Source organism: Phacochoerus africanus, chromosome 1 (genome assembly GCF_016906955.1).
Source record: "Phacochoerus africanus isolate WHEZ1 chromosome 1, ROS_Pafr_v1, whole genome shotgun sequence".
NCBI lineage: Eukaryota > Metazoa > Chordata > Mammalia > Artiodactyla > Suidae > Phacochoerus > Phacochoerus africanus.
Window position 1 is genome coordinate 33745328 of NC_062544.1, and position 23814 is coordinate 33769141.

Here is a 23814-nt window from a genome sequence, read left to right on the forward strand (position 1 = left end):
AAAAATTCTTTTTATGAGCATGTTGAGAAACCCAAACACGAAGTAAAACTAATTGTATTGTGCTATGATGCAATTTTGTTAGATAAATTACGCCAAAAATCCCCAATATTTTCTTAATTCTTTTTTCTAAGATTTAGCACATAGCCATGATAATAATCTAAAATGTATTAGATGTAAAATAAATAAATCCCCTTCATAATTTTTAGTTTTAATTTTCAAAGCCAAGTTTAAATTGAACTTTTCATTTCCCACCATTTTGTATGTCCTCTTTGTCCCTGTTTTAAAGGGATTCAGCTTAAGCTTTTTCTGGTACTAATCAACCTCAGATAATGAGAACCTCTCATATATACTCACATGTTACATTTAAATAGAACCTTACTGTTTGCAAATACTTTCACAGATCTTGTCTTAAATTTTCACAAGAACCCCACTGTTAATTTATTGCTTTCTCCCCCACTACATAAAGTAATATTTTAAGATAGAGTAAGCTGCTAGTTTTCTTAACCTTTTAACTTTTTAATAACCACAAAAATCTCATGTTTCCCAGAAATTCTGATCTACCCTATCCCTTAAGCAGGGAGTGGTGCCAATCTTTGAACTTTTGATGAAGAATCATCAATCCTCACAAAACAGGGTCAATTTCTAGTGGCACTCTGCAGCCAAGATTTGATTAAACTTTACTTTCTATAATTTTTGCTACAAAATTAATTTGTTTTCCAAGACATAAAGTTATACTACTGAATATATGGTTAAGACAATCTGGGGTCCCAGCCTTCTGGCATGTCTTACTAAGTCATGTAACTGTCCCTCCCCATACTGGGTTGGAAATCACTTGAGCAGGATGACAAGAACATCAAATGGCCAGGCTGACCCTGAGATGTGGGCCTCTGACTATCTCAGTGCTTGCATTGCTACTGGAGTTCCCTTTAAGTTCTGTGACCTTAGGAGCCACTATAATGTGCACATAGTTAACCTATGGGTCCAGCAAGGCAGAAAGATGAGTACCTTCCACAGGAATTCAGGGGCCTGAAATATCACAGTGGCCTGAAGAAATGAGATAAACTCTACTTGGATGGGATGTCAAAAGATGGGCATGATTCAGATGGAGCAGGTGTTCCCAGGCAGGAGAACAGATAAGACAGAAGAGGAAGGTTTAGGCCACAGCTGTAAAGGCTGATGACAGCCAGGCTAAGCAGGGAGACCTTCATCCAATAGGCTAGGGGAAGGTGGGAGGACATTTTCAGCCTTTGAGTGGGACAGTGAAAGTAATCCAAGGTTTCTATAGAGTAGGGAAGGGTCCTGAAAGATGCAGGATGAATACAGATCCAGGAGACGGAAAGGTAGAAGGGTCTTAGAGTCTTCTAATTGAACATCTTTCCAGTGGAGGAATCCTCTGCTGTCTTCAACAGGTGATCCAGGCCAGAAAAATGGAAGGGCCAGGTAGGGGTGGTGGAGTGGAAACAGCAAGGATTCAGGAAGTGCCAATCCTACCACAAAGGAGAGGCAAGTGCCTCTGAAAGTTAGCAAGGGCCATCCTGTCCCCTCATCCTGCTGCCCTCCTGGTACCCTTCACTAGCTCTTTGGAATTCTTCTCTAGCTTCTCCCACCACCACCTCCGGATGGGGAATGGAATCTATCCACTGAGTATGGATCTCCCTGGATTTTTGAAGTAGGTCTTATAAATCTAAATTATGCTGTTCATTGACTGAGTGTGTCCTGGATCTGGAATATAATTTGACAAGTGGTGATCAGGCCATTCTTAGGGGCACATGGGATCACTTGGGCCCTGGCTTTTCACAACAACTACTCACTGGGGTTATGGGCAGGGGTTAAGACAGTCTCGTTGCTGATATTTCCAGAAATGCATAGGACAAACCACTGGTATCTGAAACCCCCAGGATATTCTGTAGTTATTGCTAAGGGCTTACAGAGACCATTGCCTTTGCCCACTTCTCTCACCTGACTTTGCTCAATTTTTCTTATTCTTTTTGAATTAGATCCATACGGAAAAAAGGAAATCAGGAAAAATAACACCTGTTTGGCCTTTATCAAGCCTCTGCCTCTTCCTTGCAAACACTGTCACTGCATCATGTCTAGCCTTCTGCAGATACACAGTTAAAGTTACATTTTCAATAATCCTTATTTAGGCATTTGATATATTGATCAGATCGTATTGTATTCCAGGGCCAGGGGATACCAGGTCAAAAGGTAAGTTCCCTTTTCTGAAAGGACTAAAAAACCAATAGGAAGAATGGTATTCATAAAATACTGATATTAGAACATCATGGTGCCTATATATAACAAACTATATTTTTGATGTACCAAGTTCATATTTTTAGAGAAAGCCCCCCTAGAGTTGAGGGGAATTTCGTTTCTCCTTTAACCTGTTTCAGTTACTTGAAACTTTCTTTGCAAAAATGCTTGGGCACTCTAAATTTGAGTCCAACAAATATTTTTTATGTCCTTGGTTCCCCCTCCAAGGTGATTTTTTTTTTCTCCCACTTGTAGAAGTAGCAGTGACGGGCAGGAGCTGTGGGCCAGTGATGCTTCGATTACATCGCCCATTCCATTGGGGGAGTTATGCAACCAAGGGGAAAAATGCATTTTCCACTCTTGAAGCCCTTTGATCATTTTGCTCTTACATAACTCCCTAACAGCTGGAGCTGTAAACTTTAAAATTGGCAGGAACATAGTTTGTATTGCGAAAGAAAATTCAACCCACATTTGAAGAGAAACAGCTAGCAATTTTAAAACTGATCCCAGTATTTGTGTTCTTCAACATTTAGTGAGTGCTGGTGATGTGGGGGCCCATTAAGCAAGTTCTTTGCCCAGAAGTAGTCTTGGCTAGGACTGCTATCAGCTGGGCCTGGCCTGGGAGAATGGACCACCTTCTTATCCTCCTCCTCATTGCTGAGTTCTAGTCTGTGGCAGCTCCTCTGCCCACAGAAGACCAGAGAAATGGTCTTGAATGTTGGGGGCTGCCAGGAGTGGATTCATATCTACCTATCCATGCCTCTTCCTGCAGCCTCAGGGCGCTCACTGGCTTTGCAACAATATCACTTCTTTCAGCTACCTTCCAAAAGGATGCTTTGCTACCTTGTTCTCAGATATTCTTTCTTTCCTCCTGGTCTCCCCACCTTATTTCTACCTACTTCTTCCTCGTCCCTTCCTTTCCATCTCCTCCTTCCCCTCCCTTTCTTCCTCTTCCCTCTTCCTTAAGTTTTGAATATGAACTTCCTAGTCCCTAAAATGCAAATAAATCTCTACAAAACTACGTGCTTGTTGCTACAACTTTACGTCATGATGAAAAATAGTCAACTCAGTTCAAACCCACTCCTTTGGGATTAATAACATCAAACTGTATGGACACCTACATATACTTAAAACCAAATGCAGAGATTGGTTTCTAAAGAGGTTGTTAAACTTCTAACTTGCCAAAATAACATTAAAGAAAGGCAAAATTGAGTTTTCCATAGTGAAGCAAGCCACTGGAATCACTGACACCAGAAAGGCACTCAAATATCTAGAGTTCTGAGGTAGCCAGAAACCCGGGCATCCAAGTTCTCATTATTCTTTCTTCCCCATTAGTGATCTGTGAACGTGTGAAATTACACCATCAGCAGCAATTGTTGTCTTAAGAGACTCTTCATCTGTATCTACAGGAATGGCAGGTTGTACAGGAGGAGCATGACACTTGTCACCTTGATATACCTAGATATGGTTGCTTCCAGTTCAAAAGCCTGAGGTCCTCCAGGATGGCTGTTCTGAACAGAGAGACAGTCACACTCTCATTTCCATGATTTTCAGGGGTCAATGAGTACTTCTTTTGGGAAATGCAACATGGTTCCCTGAAGCAGAAGCCTCCTTTGTCTTGGCCTGGAGGCCTCTTCCACCTTGCCACTGGTTGTTCTGAATTCTGCTGAAATAGAGACACAGAAGAGGAAGGGCTAATTCAACAGGACTGAGGTCTTGTTTCTCTTTCTTTTTGCTGCACTATGATTCAACATGCTTCCCCTGTGTTTTTAAGGCGAACATGTCAGGGTTCTTATTACTGTGAAGAAGCTTTCAGTTTTTCTTGCTGCTTCTTTCAATGCCTGCCCATCTTTGGTCTTCCTTCTGTGGTCTTCATGCCTGCTGTAACCATCCTTCCTGCTTGCAGGATGGTGCTTTGAGGCCTGGATTATATCCACTGCAGATCGTGGGAGCTGCAGATTATAAGGAATGCCTAAGACAGGAAGGCCATCAGGGAGCACGGGGTCTTCTAAATACTGTGAATCACTCCCAAATCCTTCCAGGATCAGGCCAGGCTTCTGGAAGCATCTTGAAAGGATTTTCAGGAAGGAAGAGGTATGATTTCTCAGATATACAGCAAGGTTTTTTTTTTTTAAATCTTTAATTTTTGAAGAATTTTGATGTAGTAAAAGGATAAATTTTAAAGGTTTTTAAATATATTTTTAAAAAAAGTTTAAATGACTTGTATGTTGCTTGTCCTGGTGGCCATGAGCTGTTCATTCCTTTAATGGTTGAATAATGAACTACTTTTGGCTACTTTTCTCTTTCCGCAGAAATGTTGCCATGCCAAGAACAGGTATATCAATCAGGCATACCTTAGAGGGGAAAAATAGCTCATAAATCAAGAAATAAACGATCCATGAGGTTTCAACTGGCAGGAACCCAATTCCGGTGGTAATGATGCCAATGATGGTAACACAGATGATGGTACTTATCACGCTGCGGCATGTGGGATGGAACTGGGAGCTAATGACTGACATCACTGGCCAACAGTTTGCAGGCAAACTCAGGGCTTTTCCTCGCCACTATCCCTCATGATTCCCCCTATACAATCTAGCTATGACCCTGTCAGAAATGAGCTGCTATGTCAGCATGTTTGCTGTCATTGTTACAAGTTCATTTGTGACCATGCAACTTTTTCTCAATGGAAGCATTTGTGGGTAAAGGAATAGAGAGCTTATGTGTTTGCAACGGAAAGGGTGTGTGTCTCCTACTTCTCATCTGTTGGAAAATTGCTGCTTTTAGGAATCTTGGCCAAAATCTTTTTTTTTTTTTTTTAATTTTTCTGTCCTCACTTGAAAGAATCCAAGAAAGAACTTGATGTGAAGTGAGATTTTTGATGCTTTCCATGCATTATCTTTATTTCCTTTCAAACAACTTCCTTTCCAATGATGACCATGATGATAATGGCTGACATCCATTCAGTTCTTGTGGCTACGTGGTATACTGAATCCTCATAAGCCTTATGCTATTGATGTTGGCACCCTCATTTTATAGACAAGTAAACTGAGTCACTGGCAAGTTTAATAATGTGCCTGTGATCATACAGATAATAAATGGTATATACAGATTTAGACCAAGGCATTCTGACTTTAAAACAAGCTCCTATCTTGATGTCATGCCTCCTCCCTTGCTGGAGCTAGGAATAACTGTTATTGAGTCAACAAAGAAATACGGAGCTCTTATTATGTGCCAGGTTCTGAATTAGGCACTGAGAATATTGAAACACTAGAGCAAATATGGCCCTGGTCATCATAGAATTTAGAATCTATCATAACAGATCAAAATTAAGCCAAAAATTAAATAATTATATAAAGAAAAATTATTATACATGATGAGAGCAGATAACAGGCTACTCATTATGTCAAGGAATAAGTGATGTTTAATGTGAGATCTGAAATACTATGGGCTGGTGAGATGAAGTGGGAAGGTGAGAGAGGGATCAGAAGGAACATTTGTCAAAGAGAAACACTGAAGATTTCCATTGTCCTGATGAATATACAGTGATCACACATGATGCAAGATTTATTTTATTAGTACTTCCTTTAAAATATAGAATAACATTTGATTTTGATTATATATACAAATGGTCATAACTAGACTCTATTCTAACTGGAGAACCACTTGCTTAGGCACGAGATGGAAAATGGGATGGCTTATGATGATAGGAGCCCATAAAACAAGGAACACTTTTGGAATGATTTGCAACAGAAAGTCCAGGGAAGCCAGAAGTAATGGTGCCCAATAAAAGAGAGATAATGATGAACTGCAAATGCAAAAGAAGTTCTCACACTAAAAAGGTAACTTTTTTTTTTAATTCCTTTTTTCTCCCGGATCAAAGCTACGAAGTATAATTATTGTATTTCCAAATAATCCATAAGAATCAAATATTAAGTTAATTATAAAGTCAATTAATTAAATATTGTGCAATATAGAGATTGATGGAATGGATAGGAACTCAGGACATAGACTCAAACGTACACAGGAATACAGTATATCCTAAGGATGGCATTTCCAATCAGTGGGAAAAAGATGAGACTGGGACAACTGACTACTCATTTGGTTAAAAATAAAAAAGGAATTCCACATTCATTCCTTACATCAGAATAAACTCCAGATAAAAGAACTCAGGATACTGGCCAGTGGGGACCTGCTGTAGAGCACAGAGAACTCTATCCAGTATTCTGTGATCATCTATGTGGGAGAAGAATCTGAAAGACAACGACTGTGTGTACATGTAAAATCGAATCACTTTGTTGTACAGCAGAAATTATCACACCCTATAAATCAGCTATACTTCAATAAAACTTTAAAATTTTTTTTTAAAAGAACTCTATATTTTATGCTATAAAAATACTAGAAGTAAACATGAGTGAATATTTTTATAATCTTTGGTTGGGAGAGGCCTTTCTTAACATATCAGGCCCAGTTTATAGGCTTTTTCAGATTTGTTAGGCTACTGAGTTCTGTCGAAAGTTATAGCTGGTTCTTCTGGAAGACTGTCTTGTACCAACATCCTTCTTGTAGCCCCAAAGAGGAGGGTTTGAGTTCCTTGAGCTCTAGCATAGCTTCACTCTTGATTCCTTTTGATGAAAAACACCTGCCCACCAATAAAGCATGCAGAAAATACAGAAGCTACAAAGTTAAATTTGGACTTTATAAAAACATAAAATTTCTGTAAAACAAAATCTATGATAGGCAAATGTTTAAGGGTCTTCTCAAAGGAAGGGCTTGAAGCACAATTATTCTTTGAATTAACACTGATGGTTCTGCCTCTTATAAAATAATCTTAATTATATGAACTCAGAATGTCTATCAACTTGGATGGGAAAAATTGTATCTTATTTTCTCCTACCTCTAGCAGTTCTAACTAAAACTTGGCATGCCTTTCAATTATGAACATAGTAAATAAACTACATTAGCATTAGTGTTGTCTGTGATTTCATCGCTAGTGAAAATGAGATATTTTTATATTAAAGTTGTCACATATCATTTATCCTCAACACTAAATTCTAAATTTATGGTAGTTGCTACACTCATTGATACATCTCCTTATTTGATGAGGCAAAAAAAATGTATGTATACATATATACATACATTTCTGTATCACACATTTGGTTTTTTGTTTTTTTGTTTTTTGGTCTATTTGTCTTTTTAGGGCTGCACCCACAGCATATGGAGGTTCCCAGGGTAGGGATCTAATCGGAGCTACAGCTGCCGGCCTACACCGTAGTCACAGCAATGAAGGATCCGAGCTACATCTGCAACCTATACCACAGTTCACGGCAACGCTGGATCCTTAAACCACTGAGTGAGGCCAGGGATCAAACCTGCATCCTCATGGAGGCTAGCTGGGTTTGTTAACAGTTGAGCCACAATAGGAACTCTGCACATTTCTTTTTAAAAGCTATTTTGACAAGCACAGTTGTCAAATTGGTTTCTTTTGTAATCCTGTGTATTTTATTTTACACATTTAAAATCTAATCTGAAAAGAGGTCTCTGGGTTTTGAAAGACTGTCCAGAGGTCTGTGTCATAGAAAAGGTTAATAATCTTGCCTTACAATAGAAATAAAAACAAAAATGAACAAATGGGACCTAATCAAATTTACAATATTTGCATAGCAAAGGAAACCATAAGCAAAACAAAAAAATAAGTTATGGAATGGGAGAAAATATTTGTAAATGATGGAACCAACGAGGACTTACTTTCCAAAATATACAAACAGCTCATACAAGTAAACAACAAAAATACAAACAGCCCAATTGAAAAATGGGCAGAAGATCTAAACAAACATTTCTCCAAAGAAGACAGATAGATGGCCAATAGGCATATAAAAAGATGCTCAACATCACTAATTACTAGAGAAATGCAAATCAAAGCCATAATAAGGTACCACCTCACACTGGTCAGAATAGCCATCATTAAAATGTCTACAAGTAACAAATGCTAGAGAAGGTGCAGAGAAAAGGGAACTCTCCTAAACTGTTGGTGGGAATGTTAAGTTAATGAAACCACTGTATAAAACGGTATGGAGGGTCCTCAAAAAATTCAAAATAGAATTACCATAAGACCCAGCAATCCCACTCCTGGGCATATATACAGACAAAATGATGATTCAGAAAAAATACATGCAGCCCACGTTCAAAACAGCACTATTTGCAATAGCCAAGATATGGAAATAACCTCCATGTCCATCAACAGATGAACGGATAAAGACAAAGTGGTACATGTATATAATGGAACACTACTCGGCCATAAAAAGAACAAAATAATGCCATTCAGAGCAACATGGATGGAACTAGAGATTCTCATACTAAGTGAAGTCAGTCAGAAAGAGAAAGATAAATACCATATGATATTACTTATATGTGAAATCTAAATTGTGACACAAATGAACCTATCTATAAAACAGAAACAGACTCATAGACATAGAGAACAGACTTGTGGTTACTACGGGTGGGGGGAAGAGGAGGGGAGAGACAGAATGGGAGTTTGGGGGTAGTAGGTGCAGACTATTACAGATGGAAGGGATGTCCTACTGTATAGTTCAGGGAACTATATTCCATATCCTGAGATAAATCATAATAGAACAGAAAATTAAAAAAACCAAGTATAGGAGTTCTCGTTGCGGCTCAGTGGTAACAAACATAACTGGTATCCATGAGGATGCAGGTTCGATCCCTGGCCTCACTCCGTGGGTTAAGGATCTAGTGTTGCTGTGAGCTGTGGTATAGGTCACAGGCACAGCTCAGGTCCTGAGTTGCTGTGGCTGTGGCACAGGCCAACAACTACAGCTCTAATTAGACCCCCAGCCTGGGAACTTTCATATGACATGGGTGCGGCACTAAAAAGCAAAAAAAAGAAGAAAAAAAGTATATATGTATAAAGGAATCACTTTGGTGGTGCATAGCAGAAATTAACACAACATAGTAAATTGACGACACTTCAATAATAATTAAAAAAGGGACCCTGCCTTAAAGTGATGATTTACAAAGACAGTTGTCACACATATATACATTCTTCAAGGTCAGTGCCCTCAACCTAAGCTCCACTCTGGGCAGGTGTGGAGGGTGTTAGTAACACACATAACATAGTATGTCTTCCCGCTGGAGGTGAGCCCAGCAGGTGGAGAAAATGCTGAGTGGGCCTGGGCTCTTGGAGGACAAGAGTCAGTCTCCTTCCAGCTGGGGAGGTCAGTTCCCATAGCTGACGTCCTTCTGTGGTGTCAGAACAGTCACTGATCTGTTGAAAGGGCTTCCCCATTTTAGTCAAGGATGAAAATGACTAATTTTATGGGGTTTTGGGGTGTTCTTACAACTCTTCAAAGATTGGCACTGAATCATGGGCTGATAGCCTTAATACATATCCAAAGTCTTGGAAATCAGTGAGAAAATGTACATTCCATCAGGTAAATAAATACAATATAAACAGGAAATTAAAATGGCTAAATAATATATGGGGGAAATGATTTGGCCTCACTAACAATCAAAGAAGTGAAAACAAAAACAAGATTTTCTAAATGCTCATCAACCTGGCAAAGTTAAAAAAAAATGGACAAACTTAGCTTGATAAAGAGATGTGGAAATAAACAATCATACCTTGTTAGCAGAAATGTAAATTGCTATACTTTGGGGGAAAGTTCGGTTTAACAATATTTATTAAAAATGTTATTTGCACATACACTCTGGCTCAGTCAGCTCCGTTTAGGAATTTACCCTCAGAAGCTCATCATTAAATATCGGAACAAATATATCTACTGGAATGTTTATTACTCCCTTACTTGTAGTAGCCAAAAACACTGGAGGCAGCCCAAGTGTTTTATACATTGCAGCAGGATCATTCATCAAGATACTCTGCTTTGTCTTCTATGTATGTGTTACCTCCATTCCAAGAAAGTGGGCAGGATCCTTGCCACTGGGGAGGTGTATGTCATACAGCAGCAAGCAGAAGCTACCACTGAGAAGGCCTTTCTTGACTTTTTTTTTTTTTTTGAAAATGAGTTCATTTTCAAGCAGTTAAACCAGGGAGGGGAAGCATGAGACAGAAGCAGAGAGGAAGAACAGTGGAGGTCCCCAAGGAGGAGACAGGGCTCTGTGGGTCCCATGTGTTGTGGGGTCAACTACTCTGCTCCCAAGCTTTGCCCAAGGGTAGAAAGGGGATAGGGACACAAAAGGGATCCCAGGCCGAGACACCTGACCCCACCAACCTTGGTGGCAATGACCAGAATTAAGCATCAAGTTTACTAGACTTCAGAGAAACATTTAGGCTGAATGGATTTGACTTCTGCAGTATGTGAAGTGGGCTAAAGAATAGCGAGATTTATCTGAATATCAGACTCCTCATGCATGCCATGGAGATGCTGGGGGCAAGGAGGAGGGAAAGGAGCTTCAGTGGTGACTGTCTTTGATTTATTCCCCAGCCTGGAGGAAAGTGAAGAGTAGGGTTTAATTTGATTTAGAGAAGTAAACAAATGGGGCATTTCCTGCACACCTGAATTTTCCAACTTGTATCAAATCTGCCACAATGTCTTTCCTACTAACTCAATCTGTTTTCTGGTAACAGAATTGTGAGAGGGCTCATAAGGCAGGAGAAGGCTAGGGCCAACCCATGATACACACAGTTTCATGCCAGCTGACAGAAGTTTTTGTATAAAGGTGATGTTCAACAAAACGAAAAACAGAGCCAGAGAAAAGTGTACTGATGTGCTGTTACAGAAGCCACATGCCAACTGAGGGAGACCTAGGGGAAACTGCTTTATGGTTTCAAAGAATGAGGTCTAGCACTCAAAGAACAGGGTAATCCACCTTATGAATCAAAGGAACAGGAGGTCTATGGGACCTCTTTGTTTGCTTTTCAATCAAGGGACAGAGATTGTGTCAGATCCTGTTTCAACCAACCCCCAGGAGAGGGTCTTTGGCCAATAAGGGCTACACAATTCGATTCTGGATGTGCTCACAGGGCTGTGGACTGCAAAAGACTACCAGGCCTTCCAAACAAACAGGAGCAGAATGTTTGTCCTTGAGCGTCTGGAAAAGCTTGGATCCAAACACATGGAGAGACATCAAGCATTTAAAATCAGCAAAGAGTGTGCTCTGTTGACATAGCTTTCTGACACAGGGTTTGAGAACCTTGAACCAGAAATCTCTTTGGGCCTGTTCTGGAACTAGCTTTCCATGGGAAGTTTGAAGGCAAATCTGATTTTTCTTTGTGATTTAAGACTGGGCACACACACTGGAGTCTAGAACTGAAAGTCATGAAACAAGAAAACCTAGTCAAAACATTAAGGTTAACTAACACTGCTTTTATTTCTTGGTTTGGGGCTAAAGTGAGTAAAATCAGTAACTGCTTTGTTTCTTTATTACTCTCTTTCCACAAAACATTTTCAATACTCTAATAAGGCAGACACTACATCATTCCACAAGAAACTCCAGTCACCAAAAGAAGCCTTCAAGAGATGAACTTGATAAAGCAGTGTTTCACAAAGATTGATATACTGATTTTCAGTTAGGCGTATGATGTCATTCTCCTTTTTTGTCTATTAAAGATTCCTTTGTGAAACTCTAATTTGAAAAGATACATACACCTCAATATTCATAGCAGCACTATACAATAGCCAAGACGTGTAAGCAACCTAAATGCCCCTTGACAGATGAATGGATAGAGAAAATGTGATATATATCACACACACACACACACACACACACACACACACACACACACACACACACACAATGGAATACTACTCAGACGTAAAAAAGGATGAAATAATGCCATTTGGAGCAACATAGATGGACCTAAAGATTATCATATTAAGTGAAGTTAAATCAGACAGAAAATGACCAATATCTATATCACTTACATTTGGAATCCAAAAAATAGTGATACAAATGAACTTATTAACTAAACAGAAACAGACTCATAGACATAGAAAACAAACTTACAGTTATCAAAGGGAAAAGGGGGGAGGAGGGATAAATTGGGATTTTGGGGTTAAAAGATACACACTATTGTATATAAAATAGGTAACCAACAATGGCCTACTGTATAGCACAGGGAACTATATTCAGTATCTCGTAATAAACTATAATGGGAAAGAATTAGAAAAATTTTCTATAATTCATATATGTATATATCACTTTGTTATACACCTGAAACATTGTAAATCAACTATATTTTGATAAAAACAAAAAACTACAAAAACCAATTATATATTTTAAGATCAATAATGAAAAATAAAATTAAATAGAATAAATTTTAAAAAATTCCTTCAATCTGAATAGAATATAAAGACAAAAAACATTACAAAAACATAATTTCCTAGTCAACTGAGAGAACTCAGGTCAAAAGTAGAAACGTTGTGAAAGCAGTTTGCTTTGCCTCTTCTCTCTGGTTTTGGACATGTTTATATATGTCTAGAGGTCTCTGCAACAATTTCATTACAAATCCGCCTCATATCTTTGGCAGACAGGAGACATGTAACGATGTGTGGTGCTGACTGGGTCATACCTAGGGAAGCTGAGAGACGGTCAGGCCTCAAGATCATCACCCCTGCAGTTTAATTGGCAGTAGCTAATGTGTTCCCTGTTTTCTGACATTCTCAGAGATGAACAGGACAAGCCATAGGCATCTGGCACCCAACCTTTGCAATTCTTGATTACATCAATCAGTTTTTAAGATGAACTGGCCACTGGAAAGTTTGGGGGAATTTTAGGCTTTATAACTCAATAAAGACATTGTCAATTATGATAGCAATTGATTCTAGTTTGTTTTAGAGTTTTCAAGATGCTGGGTTTTCTCTTAAGCAATTTACATGTGGTAATTCATTTAATTCTGTCATCAATACTATGAAGTAAGTATTTAATATAATTTTATGATATATAAATCTGTCCTGGGTCATATGGCCAATGAGTTAGAGACGAGAATCAAGTCCTTGTCTATCTGACACCAAAGCTCAATTAAATTTTTTAAAAATTTAATTTCATTTTTAAAATTTATTTTAATTTCGCATTGTTACTTTAAGAGTTGGTAGTTGACATTAGCTGACATATGATATTACATCAGTTTCAGGTGTATTATAAATGATCTGACATTTAAATACATTATGAAAGGATCTCTGTAAGTCTAGTAACATCTGTCACCATCCAAAGTTACTGCAGTTATTACTGACTATTCCTTATGCTGGATATTTCAAACTGTGACTTATTTCATGACTGGAAATTTGTACCTCTTAATCCCCTTTATCTATTTCACCCAGTCCTCCACTCTCCCCAAATTCTGGCAGCCACCAGGTTGTTCTCCATATCTATGAATCTATTTCTGATTTGTTTGTATGCTTCATTTTTTTTAGATGCCACACATATAAGTGAAATCATATGGTATTTGTCTTTCTCTGTATTAAACATTTATCATAATACCCTCTATATCCATCCATGTTGTCACCAATGGTAAGATGCCATTCTTTTTGCATGACTGAATAATACTCCGTTGTATGTATGTGTGTGTGTGTGTGTGTGTATAACAACTTTTTTATCCATTCATCATTCACTGATGGACACTTAGGTTGCTTCCATATTTTGGCTATTGTAATGCATATCTATTTGAATTGGTGTTTTGTTTTCTTAAGGTAAATACCCAAAAGTGAAAGTGCTGTATCATAGAATAGTTCCTTTTTTTTTTTTTGGTCTTTTTGCCATTTTCTTGGGCCGCTCCTTTGGCATATGGAGGTTCCCAGGCTAGGGGGCAGAGCTGTAGCCACCAGCCTATGCCAGAGCCACAGCAACGTGGGATTTGAGCCACGTCTGCAACCTACACCACAGCTCACAGCAATGCTGGATCCTTAACCCACTGAGCAAAGCCAGGGATTGAACCTGCAACCTCATTGTTCCTAGTCAGATTCGTTAACCACTGAGCCACGACGGGAACTCCAGAATAGTTCCTTTTTTTTTTTTTTTTTTAATGGCCACACTCAGGGTATATAGAAGTTCCCAGGCCAGGGGTCAAATTGGAGCTGCAGCTCCCAGCCTACACAATAGCTCATGGCAACGCCAGATCCTTAACCCACTGAGCGAGGCCAGGGATCAAACCTGCATTCTTATGAATACTAGTAGAGTTTGTTACTGCTGAGCTATGACAGGAACTCCAGAATAATTCCATTTTTAATTTTTCGAGGATCCTCTATACTGTTTTCCATAGTGGCTCTGCCAATTTACAGTCCCATCAACAGTGCACAAGGATGCTCTTTTCTCCACATCCTCCCTCAACACTTGCTGCCTTTTTGATGACAACCATTTTGACAGGTGTGAGGTGATGTGCATGCCACATTGTGGTTTTGATTTGCACTTCCCTGATGATTAATGATGCTGAGCATCTTTTCATGTGTCTGCTGGCCATACATGTCTTCTTTGGAGAAATGTCTATTTAGGTTTTCTGGCTATTGTTTAATTGGATTGTTTTCATGATACTGAGTTGTGTGAATTATTTATCTATTCTGGATATTGACCCCTTATCAAAAATCATTTGCGAGTCTCTTCTACCACCCAGTAGATTAGGCTTTTCATTTTTTTGATGGCTTCTTTCTCTGTGCAAAAGTTTTTCAATTTGGTGTAGTCCCTTTTGTTTATTTTTGCTTTTATTGCCCTTGCCTGAAGAGACAGATCCAAAAAAAAAATTGCTAAGACCAATGTCAAAGCCAATTTTTCAGAACTATTAAATATGCTTCCATTGTGAGCACACTGAATATCTTCACTTGGTTTAGAACTCCTAGTCTCTGCAGCTTTTCTTCTCTAAGCTGTGTCTAACAGACAAATATAGCAATCTAAAGTAAGTGAGCCACTTCTATGTCTTTCCATATTTTGCACTTGAACTATTAAAAAAACAAAAAACAAAAAACAAAACAAAACAGCCGGACAGGCTCTAACTGGGTGGAAATGGCTTGTGCAGGACGTGAGAGAAGATTTGAGGGTTTCAGGCCCTGGACTGAGAGGCACATCACATGCCTTTTAACAGAGGCACGCCTGCTAATCTGCGGCCTGTCAGAGCCTGAACGCCAGCGTGTGATGTGCCTATCATTTTACTGAAAGGAATCCTACATGCCCATCCCTGTAAGTGTTATCGGAACCCCTACAGCCAGCTGAGCTGGGTGCCAGTCCCCAGGAACCAATTCTTACCAAGGGAGAGGGTGAAAGAAGGACAATGGCATGACTGGGCAGTGTCACTTTGCGTGAGATCTGAGATTGCAATGTATAATTATGAACAGAACCCACAAAATGTGGCTTCTTTCATAATCATCCCTTGTGATGCCTGATGGCATTTGCCACAGAGCAGAGATGAAGATTTACATCATCATGTGCCTCGCATGTGCTGCCCCTGCTATAAAAACAGATGCAGTATAAACATTATATTGCATAGGATGTTTGGCTTTAGCAAGTTACAGCCTCATCAAAATGGCTTGGAGGATTAGTAGAGACCATGGACACTTCAGCTCCCCTACTTATAAATGATAAAAAGGTTTCTAAAAATATAACAGCTTTCCTGAGATCACATGCACTTCTTTAATATGACTATTATATAAATACAACTTTAAAAATATATTAGGAAGGTTAGTAGTAGTTGTTTTTAGGAAGACTTTTTTTTGACATAGGATCAAAATGTTTGCCTTGATGTCCATCAGTTTAGATTTTCTACTCCATTTATGGATGTTGTAGAAAAAGTGTATAATCTGGTCCTCACAGACATTTCCTATAGGGTACCCTTTAGCACTGTGCCTGGAGCAGATAAACATCAACAAACATTAGTTATCATTCTTATTATTCCTAAGAGTGGCTGTGACTGCTATTAACACATGTATGTCTAAACATTTCTGGATGTACTACCCCTATTTGTAAAACATTTTAAATCATGCTTCCCCTAAACATATATGATTTATATTTAAGTTGTATAATGCACTACTCAACATATTATTTTATAAAAATGCATGAAATAGAATCAAAAGGGTAAAATAAAAATTAAATGCATATTTATATACATAGGATTGATTTTACCTGTATGTTACTTTTCTCTAAGTTCATTTATTTTATTTTATTTTTTAGGGCCACACCTGCAGCATATGGAGGTTCCCAGGCCAGGGGTCCAATTGGAGCTGTAGCTGCCAGCCTACACCACAGCCACAGCAATACCAGATCTGAGCCCTGTCTGCGAACTACACCACAGATCAGGGCAACACCAGATCCTTTAACCCACTGAGCGAGGACAGGGATCGAACCTGTGTCCTCATGGATGCTAGTCAGATTTGTTTCTGCTGAGCCACATTGGGAACCCCATTTTTCTCTAAGTTTAAATGTTTACATAATAAAAAAGGAAATGGAAGAAAAATGTTAAAAATAATCTTTCTGTTTCTTCTCCTTATGAACTGTCCTATGGCAGCTCTTTAGTTTCTAACTTGAAAGCACAGAGCTCAATTAGTCACCTAAGACATCTTCCTTGACACCCATTACTTTCTAAGGGAGAGGCAGGTTCCAGATTAGCCCATGACCAATGCTTCTGAGAGTGAAGTTTAGAAGAGAAGAAAGTCGTGTTAGTCTGTGTCTATGTGGCATGGGGATCTGGCAGGAGATATGCTTTGAGCTCTTTTGTCTTTTCAACCCCTTCTTCTTCCTGACTCATACCCAACAAATCACCAAGGTCAACTGAGTTTTCTAATGTCAACCACATATTATTGGATATAAGTGGTTGCTAAGTGCTGGTGGAAAAAGTCTATCATGGCATTCACTTTCATTTCATCCTCTGATAGGAAGTGAATTAGAAAAAAAGAACAACAGCAAACAAAACCTCTCCCACCAACAAGCAGAGAGAATTGTGAGAATCCTTCATAAAGTACCCAGCAGCCAGAACATAAGTAACAGTTTATGGAGGCAACACAAACACAGTGTTGAACTATACACTCACAACCAGAGTTTGCAGACTATCCAGGAAGGAGGAAACAACTGATGAACAACAAAATGGATTTTTTAAAAGGGGAAAATAGCTCTTAGAAATAATATTTTTGAAACAAGGGGCAAATGTCCCCACTCAAGTCTGATCAGAGCCAGGGGGACCCAAAGCAGAGGCAAGACCCCCCTAACTCAGAAGATAATCCCTGAATTCCAGAAGGATGGTTGCCTGCTCTTAGGTTAGGAGGACTGGCACTCACCATAAGCATTAGGGACATATCTTTTAGAGGCCATCATCCCCAGGTATGGACCAAGAACTAAGTGATTTTTCAAAAGTCTGGTTTTAGCAATTTTTATTGCACCCTCCTGTCATCTTCATAAAATTATGAGTTAAAATTCCTCTTGGGTTTTATTTTCTATGGATAGATTTGGCAAACCTATTTGGCTTTTAGAATCAAGATTCTAATAGAGTGGGAAGCATACTGAAATATGGCGCCACCTCCCATTCATCTGTAAAACCCCAACATACAGCGGGTGTTGGTGTTCGGTGGTGGATGATAAACTTCTGAGCCGATCCTAGCAATTCTTGGCAACTTCTTCTCTGTTCTTCTGAAGCTTTTCCATTCCTGGCATGTGAGTCTCCTTAACAGCCCCCAAGGTATCTGGCTTATCCATAGGACTTCGTGTTTCAATCTGGAATAATGTTCTCTCGTTCTCTCCTCTCTCTCTGCTCTCTCGATCTTCCTATAAATCTTCCTATAAATCCTTGCTCAGGACTCCTCATCTCCTCCAGTAATCTACATTGGCAGTTGCCATGTTTGGTATCCTTTTTCCTTTAGAGTCTAGTTAGTGACTGTGCAGCAGCACAAAGCCCGTACTTGTGTGTCCCGTAGCTGTTCTCTCACTGCACGTGGCAGGTACACAGCACCAGTGGGATGCTGTGGGATACATATTGACCTGGGAGTCAGGAGACTCAGGTTTGAGTCTCAACTCTCCCTCCAATTAGCTATTCAACCAGGAGAAAATCAAGTTCCCTTCCACATAATTCTTCCCTCCTTTGTTAAATTACAGGATTCTAGCTTGAAAATTTACAAATTGCTTCCCCATATACATTGTGAGGTTTGTGAGGGGTTTTGATTTTTTTAATGGTATCCAAGCATTTAGCAGGTGTTCCATAATTACCTGTATGATTTGGTTTGTGATCAACTAAACATGAACTTCTGGCTCTCAGTTTCAAGGTTTTGTACATAAAGTGCTGCAAGATAACTTGGAGAAGAGGTCTGTAAACATGGCTGAGGAGGAGGCAGGGTGCTGGCCAGAGCTGATGGTGGCTGGTTCTAGTCCTGGGCAGGTATTAGCCCCTGGCCTCAGCCTCTTCCTTTGTAAAGCTAGGTGGTTCAAGGTGACAACTGGTCTCTCATTAATTTTATCAAAGATAATTTCCCCCAAACACCACCATCTTCTAATCTTAGGCAGCTTCATTCTCCCAGATCTCATCTAGCTTATCCACTTTTCTGAAACCAGGAGCCTCACAGCCATGAAGAACCATGGAGAACGTGGGCTGTGCTTAGAGATACCAGCCCTGGTTCAGCCCAGGCACCCCCAGGAAGTGACAGGAAATTCAAGGAAGCAACTGCAAGTGGGGGAAGGGAAAGGAACAAAACACAGCTGTTCATTTAGTCCTTCAGCAGCAAGACCGAAACATGCTGTCTGGCAGCTAAAAGGAAGGTGACAGGAAACCTGAGAACAGGGAACTTAATTACCACTAAATCTTCCAGCAACACCTCAAACCTTCTCGTGTTCTCTTCCAGCATTGATTCCTCAGCCTGACACTTACAGTCTGGGTAGGTATTGTGTGTTTCACTTGTGTCAGACTGAAAGAGAACAAGGCAAACCAGATTATTTGTTCACCCATGAAATCTACATTTGTTTGTGGATTGAATCAACATAGGATTAAAAACAGAGAACTTGATTTTAAATATAAAATGTTATTAAGGAGACAGAAGGTGAAATATAGGCTGTACTTGCTGCTTTTTGTATTTTGTGCAAGGTGTAGCCTGGATTTTTTTTGTTTTTTGTTTGTTATTTTTGCTATTTAGGGCCACACCCACAGCATACAGAAGTTCCCGGGCTAAGAGTGGAATCAGAGCTACAGCTGCTGGCCTACACCACAGCCACAGCATGTGGGATCCGAGCCATGTCTACGACCTACACCACAGCTCATGACAACACAGGATCCCCAACCCACTGAGTGAGGCCAGGGATTGAACCCTCATCCTCAGGGATACTAGTGGGATTCATTTCCACTGCTGCCACAATAGGAACTCCAGGTGTAGCCATTTCTTAATGAAGCCAAACAATCCTTTGTTAATTCATTGGTCAACACAAACATTCATAGTTTCACTCAGCAGACACTTTTTAGTTAGGGGGCCCTGGAGGCTCTTGCATCCAATGAGGAGACAGAACAGACAGACCATTACAATACACTGTGATTAGAAATAGACTAGAGTTACATTAGTCTCCAGCTCAGCCCCTTGTATGTTTCTTTCGTGGTACCCATCCTAGTTTATAGTTATTTTATTTGTGTGGTTACTTTGTTCTGTCTCTCCAATTAAAATATAGACTCTATACTGATGGGGGTCTTTCCTGGTGATTCCGCTCAGGTACCTCTCACACCTAACCAAGGGTCTAGCAAGAGTAAGTGCTCAGCAGTATCTGTTAAATGAACAAATGAATTTGTTTATTGTGGAATTCAGTTGTTGACCAGGTAAGTCAAAACCCTGGCTATTTTAATGTGCATCACGAACTAGAAGATTTTGAAAGCTGGAATCCTGAACGAAAATCTGAAATTGAACGTTATAGGAGGCAGAGATCTAGGTTGTACTATAATTGTGCAAGGCATATAGCTAGATAATATTATATGTGTATCTCTGAATAACAAGTGTCTAATTTCTTTTTCACGAAGGGAATATTCAACATACAAGCTTGGCCCAGAGGCCCCTAAGGGAAGAGAGGGGAAGACCATGACAGACTTGGAGGTTTTGCTGTAAGCCTGACACCTGTTTCCCTGACCAGCTGCCTGGCTAAACATTCAGGACAGTGGGTTATGCATTATGAGAGAGGAAGGAAGTCTTTAGAGTTCTTTGCCTCCCCCATGGAAAGCCTTAATCAGCATGATGGTCATTCATAGCAGGCGGTCACTTTTTTCTAGAAGCCCTTCTACCTCCTTTGCCCAACCCACAAGGTTGAGGCTGGAGGGACACAGTGCCAATGAAGTCTATGGTCATAGCCCTTCTGTCAACTGGTGCAACATGCCTAGAAAGCTTTATAGCCTGGGGCATGACAGGGTGAGGACAAGTTGGGGTTGCCAACAGCAGCTTTAGCAAGTGTGTCACTCAGTGGCTATGTGCTCACTGCCCCATGCAGGAAGGGATAACAGACCCTTCTTTTACCCCAAGTGCAGTCAGCTCAGGACAAAGACAGCACGACTGCCCACTAGGCACACAACATGCCACTGAGGCCAGAGCCCACAGGGAAACTCATCCTCTCCCCCAGAGCTTGTCCCTGAACCAAGAGAGGTCTGAAGCCTGGGAACCCATGGTGAGCAGAGATCATGCTCATGAGTGTCTTCATTTCAGCAGAATCTGACATGTCCCCTTGATTACGGTACAGATAGAGGGAAGCAAGACGGGGGCAGAGAGAGGGTGGGAAAATCACAGTCAGAGCCCAAATCCAGAGATGCTATGAGGGTTCATGGACAGCCTATGGCTCTGCTATTTGTGGGGGCTTCATGCAACCTGAGCACAGGACTTTTCTTTACTGGTGGTAAAGGGAGGATCTGGGAAGACTTCATGGTTTCTAAACCCCTTCATACCTCAACCACGCATATTTTCTGGAACAGAAAGATGATATCTTTTAGTATGGTGCACAAATTTCTGGATTCCAGAAAGGTTTTCTTTGTCAAAGATAAAAATTGTCAACAAGTTTGAAATCTGTGGCCAGGGACAGAAATAAGGAATTGACCTCAAAGGCAAATTTAGAATTCAAGAACACAAATATCAAACAATTCTTTTAAAATTTCTCATGCTTTCCTTTACTCAAATTCTTCACAGTTGAGACTTAAATATTTGTTGACAAAATATGAACGCTTGTTAATATATACTGGGTGATTGTAAAATTGATTGAAGACCACATGTTAATAAACCTGGAAGAGTACTACTTAAAATCTCCTATAACAGTCCACCAAAAAGCTATGGGTAACTTATCATGTGTGTCTTGGTACATAATAACTATAATAAGAATTATTATGGTCAAACAATTTGCAAATTTCCAAAACTTTCAAGTCTGTTACCACTTCTGCATTGTTATGATAAGAAATTCTGGAAAACCTTCTTATTCCAAACACCCAGCAATGCTGTTTAAGGCTTACTAATAGCTTTTTAAAACATGGGAAACCTGAGAGAGAGAAAGGGAGAGGGAGAGAGAGAGAGGAAGAGAAAGATATATAGGGACCAAAACCAGAGTGAAGTGAGCTGGAATGATAAATGTTTAGTGGAGACAAAAGCTATTTTGAAAGGGTCTGCCAACACTAGGAACTTCCATGTGGAAGAATGAGAAACAAGACTTTGTCCCACATAAAGTGTGTAGAAGAAACAGAGAGTTCCACACATCCTGTCTTATGAAGGGTTATAGCCACAGTGAAAGTGTGAGCTTACTCTTCCCTGGAAAATGGAACTGGTGGCAAGAAAACTTGTCAGTGAAAAAAATCTCTCTGATAAAGTAGTAGCCATAAGCCTGTCCATGCACAGATTTAGGATTTGAATTATATCTTTTGCATGGTCAAGGGAAATTCAATTCAGTAAATTAAATTAAAATACTTTTGGATCAGAGGTGTTTCAGGAAGCCTGGAAAAAGATAACACAAATCCCCTCTGGATGAATGCACCTCAGCCTATGCCTTTCAGAATTGGTACAGATAAAAACAGCCAAATAAGAGTCCCTGGCAATATTTTTTCAAAAAAATTTAAAGTGTTCATATCAAGATGGTGGAGTACATGGACTTGGAGAACAGACTTGTGGTTGCCAAGGGGGAGGGGGAGGGAGTGGGGTGGTCGGGGAGCTTGGGGTTAATGGATGCAAACTATTGCCTTTGTGATGGATTAGCGATGAGACCCTACTGTGCAATACTGGGAACTATGTCTAGTCACTTATGATGGAGCATGATAATGTATGAAAATAGAATGTGTACATGTATATGTAACTGGGTCACCATGCTGTACAGTAGGAAAAAAAATTGTATTGGGGAAATGATTTAAAAAATTAAATTAAATTAAAAAAAAGATGGTGGAGTATGATACCCCAACCTCCATCTCCCCACAAAGAAAACCAATTCAATAGCTATCCATGAATGAAAATAGTTCTGGGAGAGCTCAGGGGCCCACTTAAGAAACTTCATAAACACGTGGAGCAAAAAACTCTGGGAATAACTACACAAAAAGGGTAGGGAAAAGAGTTTTGTTTCACCTCCATCATCCCCCAGGCCTGCACTGCTCAGGCCAAGAGAAAATTCACAGCCCAAGAGAGTTCCCCTTGTTGGAGAAAGGAGAACAGTGTGAGAAATCAGTTTCCTCAGCTTTTCTGGCTACTGCATGGAGGACCCACTTCAAAGATCAGCAAGGCTAAGAGCCCAGAGAAGGCTAAGAATAGGGAGTAAGGGCTAGGACACTATATCAATCATATAGCATGACTGACAGAAGTTCCTAATGGCCTTCTCATTGGAAGACCCCAGCAGCCTTTGCACATGCCAAGCATCCACTAACTCTCATCATTGGGGGTTTTGTTGTGGACCTCAAGAAATTACTCTGCTGAAGATCTTAGCAGCTTTCACCACCAAGGAGACCAGTGGCCAGTCACAGTCTGAGGTTTGCACCCCATAGGTTTCACACTCACAATTGCCAAATGCCCAAGTCCCCCTGTGTTCCCTTCCCCCACTCCTTCCAGATCCACATTATACAGCCAGCCCTAGACTCTGCAGCTATGCACCTGCAATATGCCAAGTAAGGTCACTGCAGCTGACCTCTACTACCATGTATGCCTGTGGGTCCGTATCTGGACTTCTATATCTGGCTTGAATTGCCCTGTGTGCCTAAAGCTGGCCTCTCCATCTATGCACCTGTAAACCACTGGCCCTGAACCTGCTCATCAGCCTCTACTTCTGTACACATGTCCATGGTGAGCCCATGCAGTTGCACAAATGAATGCAAACAGCTAAAGTTCCCAGAGCTGCTTGTTGGCTTGGATAGAACCATGACACCAGTCACTGAAATGTACTGCTATACAACCCTGCAGCTAGCACTTATAGCTGTGTGTCTGCATGCCACCAGCCCCAACTCCTGCTATCAGCCTCCATTGCTAAGCACACACACATCTGTGCCTCATCCCAGCAGTCACACAAGTGCATGCCAACACCAGGACTTTTGGAGGTGCTTATGGCCTTTTAGCCACTGTGGACCACCTCTCCCTCCTCCACCACAGGTCTCATCAAAATCACACAGTTGTTGAAGTCATCAACCCAAGCTGCCTGTGCTGACAAGCC